General features: G+C 38.6%; 1 long non-coding RNA gene across 3 annotated transcripts in view; it reads left to right on the top strand.

The window, feature by feature from the left end:
- The first annotated feature begins 4,615 nt into the window (after window positions 1-4,615).
- LOC122159515 overlaps window positions 4,616-12,473 on the top strand; it is a 16,018-nt gene continuing 8,160 nt past the window's right edge. The window contains exons 1-2 of one of the 3 annotated variants that reach the window (XR_006168539.1): window positions 4,616-4,660; window positions 4,861-4,933. This is a non-coding gene — a long non-coding RNA (uncharacterized LOC122159515). Of the gene's footprint in view, window positions 4,661-4,687; window positions 4,767-4,860; window positions 4,934-7,849; window positions 7,939-12,473 lie in introns of those variants that run through there. The other 2 variants (XR_006168540.1, XR_006168541.1) reach the window with 2 other exon arrangements.

Here is a 12,473-nt window from a genome sequence, read left to right as displayed (position 1 = left end):
GAGTTTTTCGTTTATGTCTGTCTCCAATGAGAAAAGACATGAGATTTGAAAGATTGTGTTCAGCAACCCCATTAGGGGTTGTTTTTGTTGTTGTTTGTTTTAAATCATGTAGTTATGTTAAAAATAAGGAATAAGTCCTGAGGAGGGTAGAAATCAGAAAAGCTATAGATTTTTCTCACCACTAACACATTCACATCTGTCTGCCAGTAGGAAGAAGTTATGAAAGAAAAACCTGATGAAGGATTACCATACCAGAATCACAACATAGACACAGATCTCTAGTATCTGAAATATATAATCATGTTATCATTGGGGTTAGTGTTCTGACAGCAATTCAGAGGCAATCAAGCCATTCAAAAAGTCAGTGGGTTGCAGTTATTTGCTTTGAAAATCCCCCAGCTGTTTGTCAGATCTGCCTGAGGATTGAAGCTAATTGGGGTTTCCCAGATATCCGTGACAGTATTCGATATTATTGGCACAGAGAGTGAACAGACGATTGCTTAGTTGTTGGAACATGAGGTTTACTGATTAAAAATGTATTTTCCCATGTGTTATGCATGACCTTGTGAGTAAAGTCCATCACTCCATGCACACTGACTCACTTTCAAATGAAGTACTTGTTAGCAAAATAGTCAGCAGGTTCAAGGCTAGCTCATTAGCCTCTACAAATTAGTGCTACTTTCCAGATTAAAAAACTGATTATTTTCCCTTCTAGTGACTGAAAGTCTATGGGAAACACAACTTCATGGTGGAGAACATTGAATCTCTCTGAAACTGTGGCATCACATTCACTGGTGAACACTGTGTGCCATTCTGGTTGATGAGGGAGTGGATTAAAAACTCCCACTGCTGTGACTGGATAACTAAAAATTGATGAAGATATAAGCCAAAAATTACATTAGTCTGGACTCACTATTTGCTTTACAGATAATTGATTCCTATTGCTGAAAGTCAAAACACTTCTTGTTCCAGGAGTCATCTGTCTTGTGAGCACTACAGACCTAAATGTTCCAATTCATTTACCTTGACTGATATGTACTAAGTGATGATCCAGTGAAGCAAAGGCAATATGTATGCAAAATCAGGTGGCTTATTCTATCCCATGCCAACTCCAACAGTTATTTCCACAGAATCAGAGAATCACAGAATTGTAAGGATTGGAAGGGACTTCTAGAGGTCATTAAGCCCAACCCCCTGCTAAAGGAGATCTCTACAGCAGCTCACACGAGTCGGCGTACAGATGGGTCTTAAATATCTCCAATGAAGGAAACTGGGCAACTTGTTCCAGTGCTCTGTCACCCACTCAGTACTTTCTCATGTTCAGATGGAACTTCCCATGTTGCACTTTGTGCCCATTGTCCCTTGTTCTGTCGCTGGGCACCACCTCAAAAATTTGTAATGGACACATTTAATTCAGTTTGGCTGAACAGTGCTTTAAGATGATTCTAATAGTGTAAGGTTTTGATTAGATTTTGATTTGATACTCCATGATACTCCATTCCAATCCATCATGCTATCTGACTGTTGCTTAAATTAAGAGAATGATGAATGGAAGAAGCTGTTCTGAGCTCTGGAAATGACAGAAAACTTGGACTAGAAGCAACCCCCAAAAAAATGCATGGAGTTCCATACACTCTAAGGAAATCATATTTCAGTCTCCCACTGGGTTCTTCACATTATATTTGACAGTGACAGCAAAGGGAAGGAGAAGAGAGGAATATCACTGATACAGCAAACAATTCTTATTTCTAACGATGTTCAAGTTTCCCTGAAAAGGAAACTTTTTTTCTTTGCTGTTCCATATTATGATTCCAGTTATTTTTAGGGCATACAAAGGTAAAAGTTAAGACTTTCCTTAATGTGTACAGCATGTTTCAAATGAAAACAGCAATAAATACTGTGACTGTGTGACTGCAATAATATCGTAGTTGAAATAATCCTAAATCTACTTCATTTGTTGCTCATATATTTTCCAGTGCTTTTTGTTTGAGTTACAGAGGTCATAGTAAATACCAATAAGATGTGTTTTTCAACACACTCTCAGATGAAATCAGAATGATTCAGTGGGTAATCTGTTTTGTAATGACTTAGAAGGGGAATTCCTAACTTATTTAGAATTTTGAAACCTATTTAGCAAGGTTCCTAAGGTGCTTCAGAAACAAAGGGCCAATATTTCCCTGGAGAGAAGTGATGATGAACTGCAGTTGAGGACTACACAGAACCAAACAGTGGATCTTCCAAATACCCCCATGAAATAACTGGGAGATAGCTCAAAGAAAGCAGAACAATAAAACCATTTTTTTACAGTGACAAAAATACTTTGTCTCCAAGTAGTAATGTGGAAACGGATTCCCTTAACTGCTCGCTGTTTTACTCATCTAAACAAGCAGCAGCTTGGACACAAAATACAGACATTAAATTATCTTGTCCACCTTAGTCTTCAGAGGTGTCATTTACCCCTGCCTGCATCCCTTTTTTGGGGCTGTCAGGCTGGCAGTTGTCTGGAACAGGCTGACAGTTGCATCTCAGAAGGTGATATTTGCTATCCTCACCTTTCTGAGTCACTGGATGTGCTCTGACTGCTGCCCTCAATATGTCTTCAGACATTAGGAAAGGGAGCAGGTTGGACAAGAAGCATCTCTGTGCACTGACCGTGTAAGCAAGACAGAAATATGAACTAAAAAGATGCTGAGAAAGCAGAATATATATATATATATATCTGCATGCACTTGTGCTGACTTCCAGCCAAATCCAAAGAGGCCTTTTTGGGTAGAACACATTGGGTGATGCACTCAAATGCACCAACAGGCAGCGGCAGGGTTGCTAGCCACTAGATCAGGCACTGGATCAGATCTCCTCTCTTTTACTTTAAAGCACTCCCTCCTCCAAATAAATATGAAGAAAAATTTCCATTGTAACTTTCTATTTGTAATTGAGTTATTCCTGTTCCTAACTTTTCTACATTTTGCTCCTGATTGAGATTCTAGAATCCAGTAAAAACTTTATTTTACTTTCTGTTGCATCCATATTTCCTTCACTTGCCAGTCTCATGTAAGCCTGTGCAAAGTAAACTTCCTTTCTTTTGGCAGCTTTTGTAGAGCACACAAAACAACCCCAAGTCATGTTCATGGTGTCCTTTTGGAGACTTGACTACAAAAGGAGGTAGATGCTGAAAGCTGAAAATTCTGGCTTAGGAAGAATCTTGGTGACACATTCCCTTTGTTCCAAAGGAAACCAATGCCAGTTTTACCATACTAAGTGATATTGGCATATTCATGCTGTTCATAATCACTCCATTTTCATAGTGGGATATTTACAGAGCAATCTAAATCATAATCCAGGGCTGTAAAAGGCTGCTTGTAGGTGCTCTGTAGCCACACGTTCCTTGTCATCTCAGAGCACACACCTAAAGAAAAAGTGTTCTGTGCACAAAAATGAACTCACTACTTGCCAAAGCCACTCCAGGAGCAGCAGTCCCAGAATTTCTGTAAGGATTTGCAGGTTACAGGTGAAGTAATTATTGCATTTCACTGCAGCCTGCAGCCTAAATTCCTCCAACCTAATTTTCACTGCATCCCTACACAAGGTGGGCTTTCGGCCCATCCTTTTCTGCTTGGAACTCCATGCTTAGTGGTGGTAACCAGTAAGGAAAGGAGAAGTTTGATCAGAACATGTGATAGGAGAACTGCAGAGGCATTGCACCACATCTCCTTTGCTCCATCCGTGCAAAGGAGACCTACTCCATGTTCATCAAGCTTCATGATTCGTGAAGCTTTAATGTCAGAAACTTTATTTTTATTTCACAGAATCACAGAAATACAAATGTTGGAAAAGACCTACAAATCATCCAGTCCAACCATCCACCTATCACCAATAGTTCTCACTAAACCATATCCCTCAACATAAAATCCAAACGTTCCGTGAACAACTTGAATTCAAAAGAAGGGAAAATCAGTATTTTCTGAGCTAGTTTCTCAGTTGTGGCCTGCAGGATTTAGCATCCTTCCCATGCAGCCCAGCCCCTTCTAATCCCACCACAGTGCATTCCCCTCATTTGTGTCCAGCTATAGGCAAAAGGTGCTGCTGCAGAATGAGGTTGACCACAACATTCATTTTCTCAGAAAATTGATTTCTACTCTGAGTATTATGCAAGGAGAGCAAGCCTTGAATACTCATGCTCAATCCCAGCTGTAATGATTGTCTGACATTAGTTTTTCTCTGGGATTTATTAGTAATAACAACAGCACATCCCAAGAAAACCTAAGAATGGGCATCTGACTCTAAATGTACCAATGCAGTGGTGGAACTCTTTAAAATGCCCCATGCTATTCCTGTAGAGGTGATAAAAAAACATGCAGGTTGATAAACACCTTTCAGCACATCCCTGAATGCAGCCAAATGCATGTTGGGTTCCTCAGTAGCTTGAAGGACTCCGACCCTCCGGGCAGGAGCAGGAGCTTCACTGCCTTTAAAGGCATTACCTCTCAGATAGAGCTGCTTTCCAGCCACTGAAATGAGGCAGCAATACTTGCCTGATTAAAGTCTACTTTGTGTTTGATTAAATCATTACTTCTAGGAGTGTTCCTTATCTTGCTTTTATAAACAACACAGGGTGGTAAATGCAGCTCATTCCCTGGGATTTTGTTCTGATAGTCGTCAGGTACTCTTACTTACTTGTTTTTTTTCAGTCTTATTCGTTTGTTCCTGCTATTTGTCTTCTCTTCTGTAAAAATGGCTTTAGCACTCAGAATCTTCTACTTGCAAAGGTAGACACCCAGCATTTATCATCAGATATGTATGTCATGTTGGTGAGACCAAATGATCCATTTGTAATACCTTTCTTTATCCTTTTCCTTTCAGAATGCTCATCTTGTCCTGTAGGAGGACATTCTCTGTAGGAGGAATGGAGTTTAAACAACTGAAAAATCAAAGAGTGAGTTTTCAGCTCCTATGGCTAATCTGCCCCCTTTGTTCAAGCCTGTATGATTTCAGAGCTACTGTAAATGAAATTCACTTAAATCAGTGTGTGACTTCTTAAAAAGTCTTTGGTTTTACATTACATAGCATTTAAGTGCTGCTTTCAGTCTTGTGCATGGAGATAAGAAAGGAAGTAGCACTTCAATTCCCAATCCTAGCTCAAAACATATTCAGGAAATTTTTTGCCTGAAGCTGTTGCTAATCCAAACAAGGTAATGTGTGATTGATACAAACAAAAGAGATAAGTGAGAACAATTGCTACATTATTGAAAGTAATTCAAAATCTGCGTGGCACTGCAATAAATCTCGGTGCATTTAGCAGATTTAATGATCTATCATAAAAGAAAACTCACTGTTATCACTGAAACTGCCGATATACTGAAAACAATGCATTTGTTTCCGTTTTGAAGAATGGAAGATGAGATTGAAGGTCACTTCAGAAGCACTTTGAGGTGGTTTCAGGTCAAAGATAGATCATGGAGAGGCCTGAAGCCCTGTCATAGCCAGTGGAGATCTGGGACAGGATTGTTTAAATGTAGAAACAATCAGTTATTCTGGGACAGAATGGGACATTTTACAAAGGGTCCAGATGTCTATATACAAAGAAAAAGGAGGAAGACAGAATGAAGAGTAGGTCCTTTATGTAGGAGAATATGAAGTCTGCCACTAAGATTTGTACACATCTGTACTCCACGGAGTATAAATAAATGTATTAATCAGGGAGGTCCCTCAGCCACATGGAAGTGCTGCACTCAGATCTATAACTACATGAAGTATTCCTTCTCTATACTTTGGCAACCCAAAATCAATTCTATGTATTCACTTGGGTGTATGGGTGAGTTTCCCAAGTGCCTCAGCATTCTAAGTGTCCACAGAAGTCTGGAAGCACTGCTCAAGTCATAATGAAATGTTGCCTCTCCCACTCTGGATTTGAATTAAAACTTCCATGCTCCACTCCTACGTCCTTTGAGTGGCTTCAAAGCACGGTTATGAACAGACATTCACAAACATCTACAGCTGTTCAACACATTTCTGCCCTCTTTGCCCATCCATTTGTGGCATGGGAATGGCAACCAAAGCTTACTGCTCCCTGTATCAGTAGATAGCTGAAAATCTAGAGATTAGTTTTAAAACTGCTGACAAAGGTGCATTGGAGTTAAGGTCTTTGGGACTTTGGACTGAATTGAATTCAGTGTTCATGCTTTTACTGCACTGACTCTGCTGCAGGAGTGTAGATATGGAGTTGGTAGCTTCCTAAGATACTCTGAATACAGTTCTGTACAGTTTCACAATTCACACTACACAGGTGTCTTCCATAGGGATCTGCAGCCACGTACCAGCATTAGTTTCTTTCAGATCTCTCAGAAGACCTACCTGTCCCTGAAGCCTGCAGATTGCTCAGATGTAATTGATCTATTTGTGTGCCTGAACTAAAGCAGTGTGATTAAGTAACATTTTCCAGTCCATTTAGAAAAAGAAAAAAATGTATTCCCATCTTCTAACTAACTGGAAACTTACATATGCTCCTGGATAAAATATTTGATTTGAACTGAAAACGAAATACTTCATTTTTGCAAGTCTTTTGTGATTTTACAAAAACACATTAAATTCCAAAATGAAAAGCCATTTTGCATTGAGGAGGGAGTATGACTCTGGTTTGAACAAACATTTCATTATTCTGGTTTCAGAGTTGTTTATTTTCCCTGATGAATGCAGCAAAGATGAAAAGAATATTTTTCAGTAGAATACTTTTCAATACTTCATTGACCATCTGACCGAATTTTTGGATTAAAGAAGAGAGTGGTAAAGTCTGAATGACTCACAACACTTTCACCAACTTCTGCCTGCAACTACTACTACTGTTCTTGCAGTTATGGAAGTTTACACTGATGTCTTAAAGAGAAGACTCAGTGGGGGAAGGTGAAAAGCTGAAATTGCTATGACTTCACATGTACTGGCATGTAGGTAATGAAGCACAGCAAACATCCGAGAGCCTGGCCAACATGCACGTGCTTGGAACAAAATTAGACCTTGCTCCACTGTAGATATTCACCACTAGCAGTAAAATCTACTCATGCTATTCCTGCTTGTACTACAAAATCCTAAACCTCTATGTATTTTGTTTGGATCGAGTGAAATTACTGCATAATTACTCAGTAGTCTTGAAATAATCTGCAGTAACAATTGCCTGTTCAACGCCTGCCTTGCAGACTCCTTCCTCAGTGATGTGCAATGACATTTACATAGTTGGAAAGTACAAAGCAAGGAATGCATGGGATGCAAATGAAGGGAGTAGGTGAAATTTGTTCATGCAATCCTTGTGCTGGTCTGGAAAACAGACTAGAACAAGTGAGAGATTTACATTGTGAAGGCTTTTGCTATTTAAAAACTTACTTTGTCAAATCAAAAGTAGTAAATTCTAATTATCAATTGCTCAGCCTTAACAGGAGGAGTAAGTCTTCCCTGCAGCTGTGGACTTGTACCTAGTCTCCTACTACAGATCATGTGAACTAGGTAACTAGTTTAGCAGCAGTAGAGTAACTCTCGCGTGGAATCATTCCCACGAACCATTCTCTTGAAAACCAAGGAACAGACTGCTGTTAAATGGCAAGGACTCTGAGAATGCCAATAGAATAAGTTTGCAGATTTATGAGAATCTTTAAGCATTCATTTTCCTGATGCAGAATCCAGTGCAGGCAACAGTAAGTCCTTGAAGTAGGTGTGAAGTTATGTTACTCTGTGGAAAAAAAAAAAAATATATGATTTTAAGCTGTAAAGACTGTTTGTACACTTTATAAAGTCTCATTTTTTACATAAACATGCATCATTCTGTCCTCTGAATAACTGTGTACTGTTTATTTTTTAGCAACAGTTGTGTGCTGAGAAAAAGTCTGTGGTGGGCCCCATCTAACTGTATGCTCTTTTTATTCCTCTAATCTCTTTATCCATTCTACACAGTGGGTGAGTAATAGGATGTTGTTACTTATTAATGAGTCAGAAATCTGTTCAGGAAAATTGGCTTTTTTTTTCTGTTTTCATGAGACTTTCACTGCAATTGCATGCAAACAAATTGGATGTTACATAAACTGCATTTTTTATGCCAAATACTTGTGAAGATTTAATCCAGAAAATGCATGATGGAAGAATATTCTAGCAGGTACAGGTGAAATGAATTTCTGATCTCCAGTTTCTTCTGTGTCTTTAGAGTGATCATTACACAGGGCATAGATCATAGAATCATAGAGTCATAGAATGGCCTGAGTTGAAAAGGACCACATTGATCATCTAGTTTCAACCTCCCTGCTATGTGCAGGGTCACCAGAGATGTATGAAGCAAGAAGCCTCTATCCAAATGACAACTGAAACAATCCCCTCTCTGCTGCCACTTAAATCTGGAGAGCCCCAAGCTTCCATATTTCAAATCTCTTGAATTCTGTACATTACAACCCTCTGCTTTCCCAATACCATTGCTGTATTAATGAAATTGTACCAGCTTCCAGTGTCAGCTCAGCCTTGCAACAAAACTCACCCTAAGGTGAGGGTGGACTCATGCATGAAGAGAGGTTCACTCTCTCAGAAAACAAACATTTCTGAAGCAGTAAGCAGAACTTCTGGATGGTGAGCTCAGTCTGGAGCCCCATTAGTTCAACATGAAGAGCTACCCTCCATTCTTTTAGCCAAGGTTACATCTTTTGGAAGAGAAAGAGCCCAAGACATGTTGGACCAGGCAGGGTGATCCACAAAGTAGGGTGTTGCTTTCTGGTTAGTGGTCACATCCCAGGAATCAGTTCCTTCCTTATATGCATCTTATATACTGTGGGAACAGGTCTAGAAACGTAGTGCCATTTATATCACTCATGAGCAATTTATCCTCTACATTAATGTCTATAAAATAAGAGAGTGGTACCAATGAGGCCACACTAGCTGTTAAACAAAGCAGACAAATGACCTCTTTCCATTGCAGTTCTCTAACTTACTATAGAGAATATCAATTTCTCTTTTAATAAGCTGTGAGGCGAGTATTTCTCCGTTGACTAGAAAGTAACACCAAGGTGATGAACCTGAACCAGAATTTTTTAGCTTTTAAGATAAATCCCATCCCAATAGCTCCAGTGCAGAGATCATTGTACTCCTTCCTGGAAAGGTAAAATGTGAACATATGACATATGAATGGGTAAGGGAGTTAATTTCAGGCCCTTCAAGGACCTGATAAGTTCTGGGCCATCTGTTTTTAATGTCTTCGTTTACTGAGAAATTATCATGTTCCAAACATGTTATAGAAAATGCTGAAACTAATTTAGAGCTTTTTTGGCAGGATGCTTTTCCTGTGTTAAAGTTTATTTCATAGATAAAAACTGTGCTGTTGTTGCTGTTGTCCTTATAATGTTTTTAAATATTTAAACAAGAACTTGCATAAATATGATTTATTTTCTAGGTTTATCCTCTGCTGTCATTAGAGATGTGTGTTGTACTTACAGAGAATGAGGAACTATTACTATCACTTCTACAAAGAATATAAACATTGATAGGGGTGTGAGTGGCTAGTATCACTTATTTAGAGATGAAATATGTTCACAAGCCGAGCTATACTCAGTCACAGAAAATTTAAAAGCAATGATCTTGGAGGATCAAGGTGAAGGTGAAGACCTTGAGTAGGGTAGAAAAGCAAAAATAACAAGGCAACTTATTAACAAGAAAAACTTGGAAGTTAGCACAAGAGTTGTGCTCAAAGGTAAAATCCAGCTAATGAAATACTCCATCTATTTTTGCCACTAGTAAATAGCACGATGATGGAATACTGCTGATATAGTTTGGAGATCTACAGAGATGAGAGACTCATTATAGATGATGGCAATAAGAGACAATCTTCTGCTCGAAAGCATATGGTATAAAGAGTCAGAGTAGAAAAGGAAAGAAGGACAAAGAGAAATATCTCTTACAGTCACCTCAAAAATCATAACAACAAAGAGAATGAGTTCTTCTCTAGCCTTTCAGATTCAAGAGCATATAAGTTGTCCATTTTGCTAGCTAAGCTCCTAGGTGGGGTATCATTAGAATATGTTTCCTTATGCTGTGTGGCAATCAGATGGCCAAGCTTAGATTTGTAAGGGAAGAGATGCAGTTTCTCTACTAGGGATATTTTCCATGTCTTTGGAGTTAGAATAAAATGCAAGATTGGCCCCTACAGTGTGTTTCCCCAACTCCAATATGTTTTATTAAGAGTTTAAGAACAGAGTCCTTTGGGAAAAAGACTTTCATCTTACCTCAAGCATTCAGATTTCTGTGTTTTCCTTCTTTCTTAGGCATTTTAATTCAAATTTATTATACCACCCGCCTCACCTGCATACTCTGAAATTCGTTCAGCCTGTACCCACAATAGATTTTGCTTTTCAGTGTTTTTTCAGTATCCAAAGTTTAAAAGCATTTCAAATTTTATAACTGTAATCATTCTGTAATAATAACAAAAAAATCTTGTCAAAACTGGAATTTTTCTGCTGGAAAATATCAGGCAGGCTAGTTGAAGAATTTCAGAAGTGTGAAACTGATAGAAGGTGGAGATTTTCAATGCTTGACACATTGTTTAGAATAATATCCATTTTGGCAAACCAATGTTTATTTTAAATCAAACAGTCTGCACTGGATATCTTTCACATGGTTATAATTAAAACTGTTCCCAAAGACTCAGTACAACTAATCACTGTTTTCTTGTACCCACGCCAAGGAGAAAGTAGTGTTTGGGGGACACACCGTGTGGATCATCCCAAAATCTTGTGGACAAAACTAATGTCAATCATGTTTTATTGTCTACACATGTGGCAAGATCTACAGATTAATGAGTTCTCCTTCTGAAAATAAGACCATGCCATGTTTGAATTAGACAGCCAGTGCTCAGTCCTGGATAACATAAATGCTTTTGCAAGAAACTTTTTGTGAGCATGTGAGGTACTCAAAAATCCGGTGCTGAAGCCACTGCTTCAGACCTTCAGGGAAATTTGAGACAAAGCATCTTGATTTCCTGCCCGAGGACAAGTAACTCCAAATTTATGAGTTTCTCCCAAGCCTTAACATATCCAAGAGCTGTATAAGCATTTTCATTTAAAATATATTTAGTGTTATCAAATATAATTTTACTGAAATAACAGGCAGCGAGGCTGTTGTTTATTATTATTTTTATTTTTAATGAAGCAGAACATACATCAACTGGAAATAGCTTAATTCACTGAGGATTTGTTACAGCCTAAGTCTGAAACAAGCTCTGCAGGGCCATTCCTTAGGCTGCTGTTTCTCAGAAGTGGTGAACTATAGACCTCAGGGGATAAGATCACAGGGAGTAAGGGAAAAGAAACAAGCACAATTCCTGGTAGTAGCAAATTAGCCATATGCCTGGTTACAGAGGAAAATCTTCCATATTCCTTATGCTGCAGGTCAGCTTGCTGTCAAATTTCCCTCCTAGGAGCTTGAAAACAAAATCAGGAAAAAAAAAACCAAAACCAACAGAGTTTATTGATTGTGAATAGAAATTATTTTTTCTTCAGTGAGGAAAAAAAAATGTATTTTAGTCATTTCTTTGCATTCTTGATCACAGTGTGGAATTCTGCCAAATTAGAGGTCATTAGACTAAATAGATGTTCTGTTCCCACCTACTTATCTGTCATATCTGATAGGGAGAAATTACATAGGATGAGGAGACTCATCTACGTCATGGTCTGCTGAACAGCATGATCTCAGACATTTACAGCACAGTGCAAAGATTAGATGTACAAATGCTGAACAAATATTTGTTAGCAATAGGAATACTTTCTGGAGGAAACAATCTCCTTGGTCTTATGTTTGTACTGGTGTGGTCTGACAGGTAACCTTGTCTCAGTGTAAGAAATAAAAGCTATTTTTAAGGTGCATTGAGTTCAGGAGCAACCATTCAGCTCTGGCATGCAAGTGTTACCCTGTAGTATTTTACTTACTCCTATTTACTCAGACTTCTGCAAGTTTCATATAACGGCCCAAAGAACCAGTAAGTTCCAATTAAGAATTTAAATTGCTCATAATGTTTATTTATACAATCATCATAAACCTCTGGAAGTGACCTGATCCAGCACTCTGCTCAGAGCAAGGTCAATTTAGGCTGTGAGCAGCTAGTTTCCAAGTATCTCCAAGAAGGGAGGTTTCCAATTCTCGGACTGGCTTCACAGTGAGAAGTCTTTTACTCAAAAAACAAAGCTTTCCTTTGTCATAACTTCTCTCTGTTGCCTTTCATCTTGTCACTATGGATGTCTGAGGAGATCTGGCCTCTGTCTTCTTCATGTCCCTCATTACTTGCTGGAGTCACTAAAAGAAGGTCAGCATAGGGAAGGAGAGTGTGCGTCCTTAAAAGCACAAACCCTTGCTGAGAGTACAGTGCTCTGAAGTTCCTTATCTGAATAGTTTCTTTGTTCAGCTAAGAAAAATGTTTTACCATGTTTTACCATGTTTTAATCCCACTGACTGATCATCCATTT

Source organism: Centrocercus urophasianus, unplaced genomic scaffold, assembly GCF_019232065.1.
Source record: "Centrocercus urophasianus isolate 14NV4802_14NV808 unplaced genomic scaffold, USGS_Curo_1.0 seq_16, whole genome shotgun sequence".
Lineage (NCBI taxonomy): Eukaryota > Metazoa > Chordata > Aves > Galliformes > Phasianidae > Centrocercus > Centrocercus urophasianus.
The sequence above is the reverse complement of the archived record's forward strand: the minus strand, read 5'-3'. Positions and strand labels throughout refer to the sequence as shown.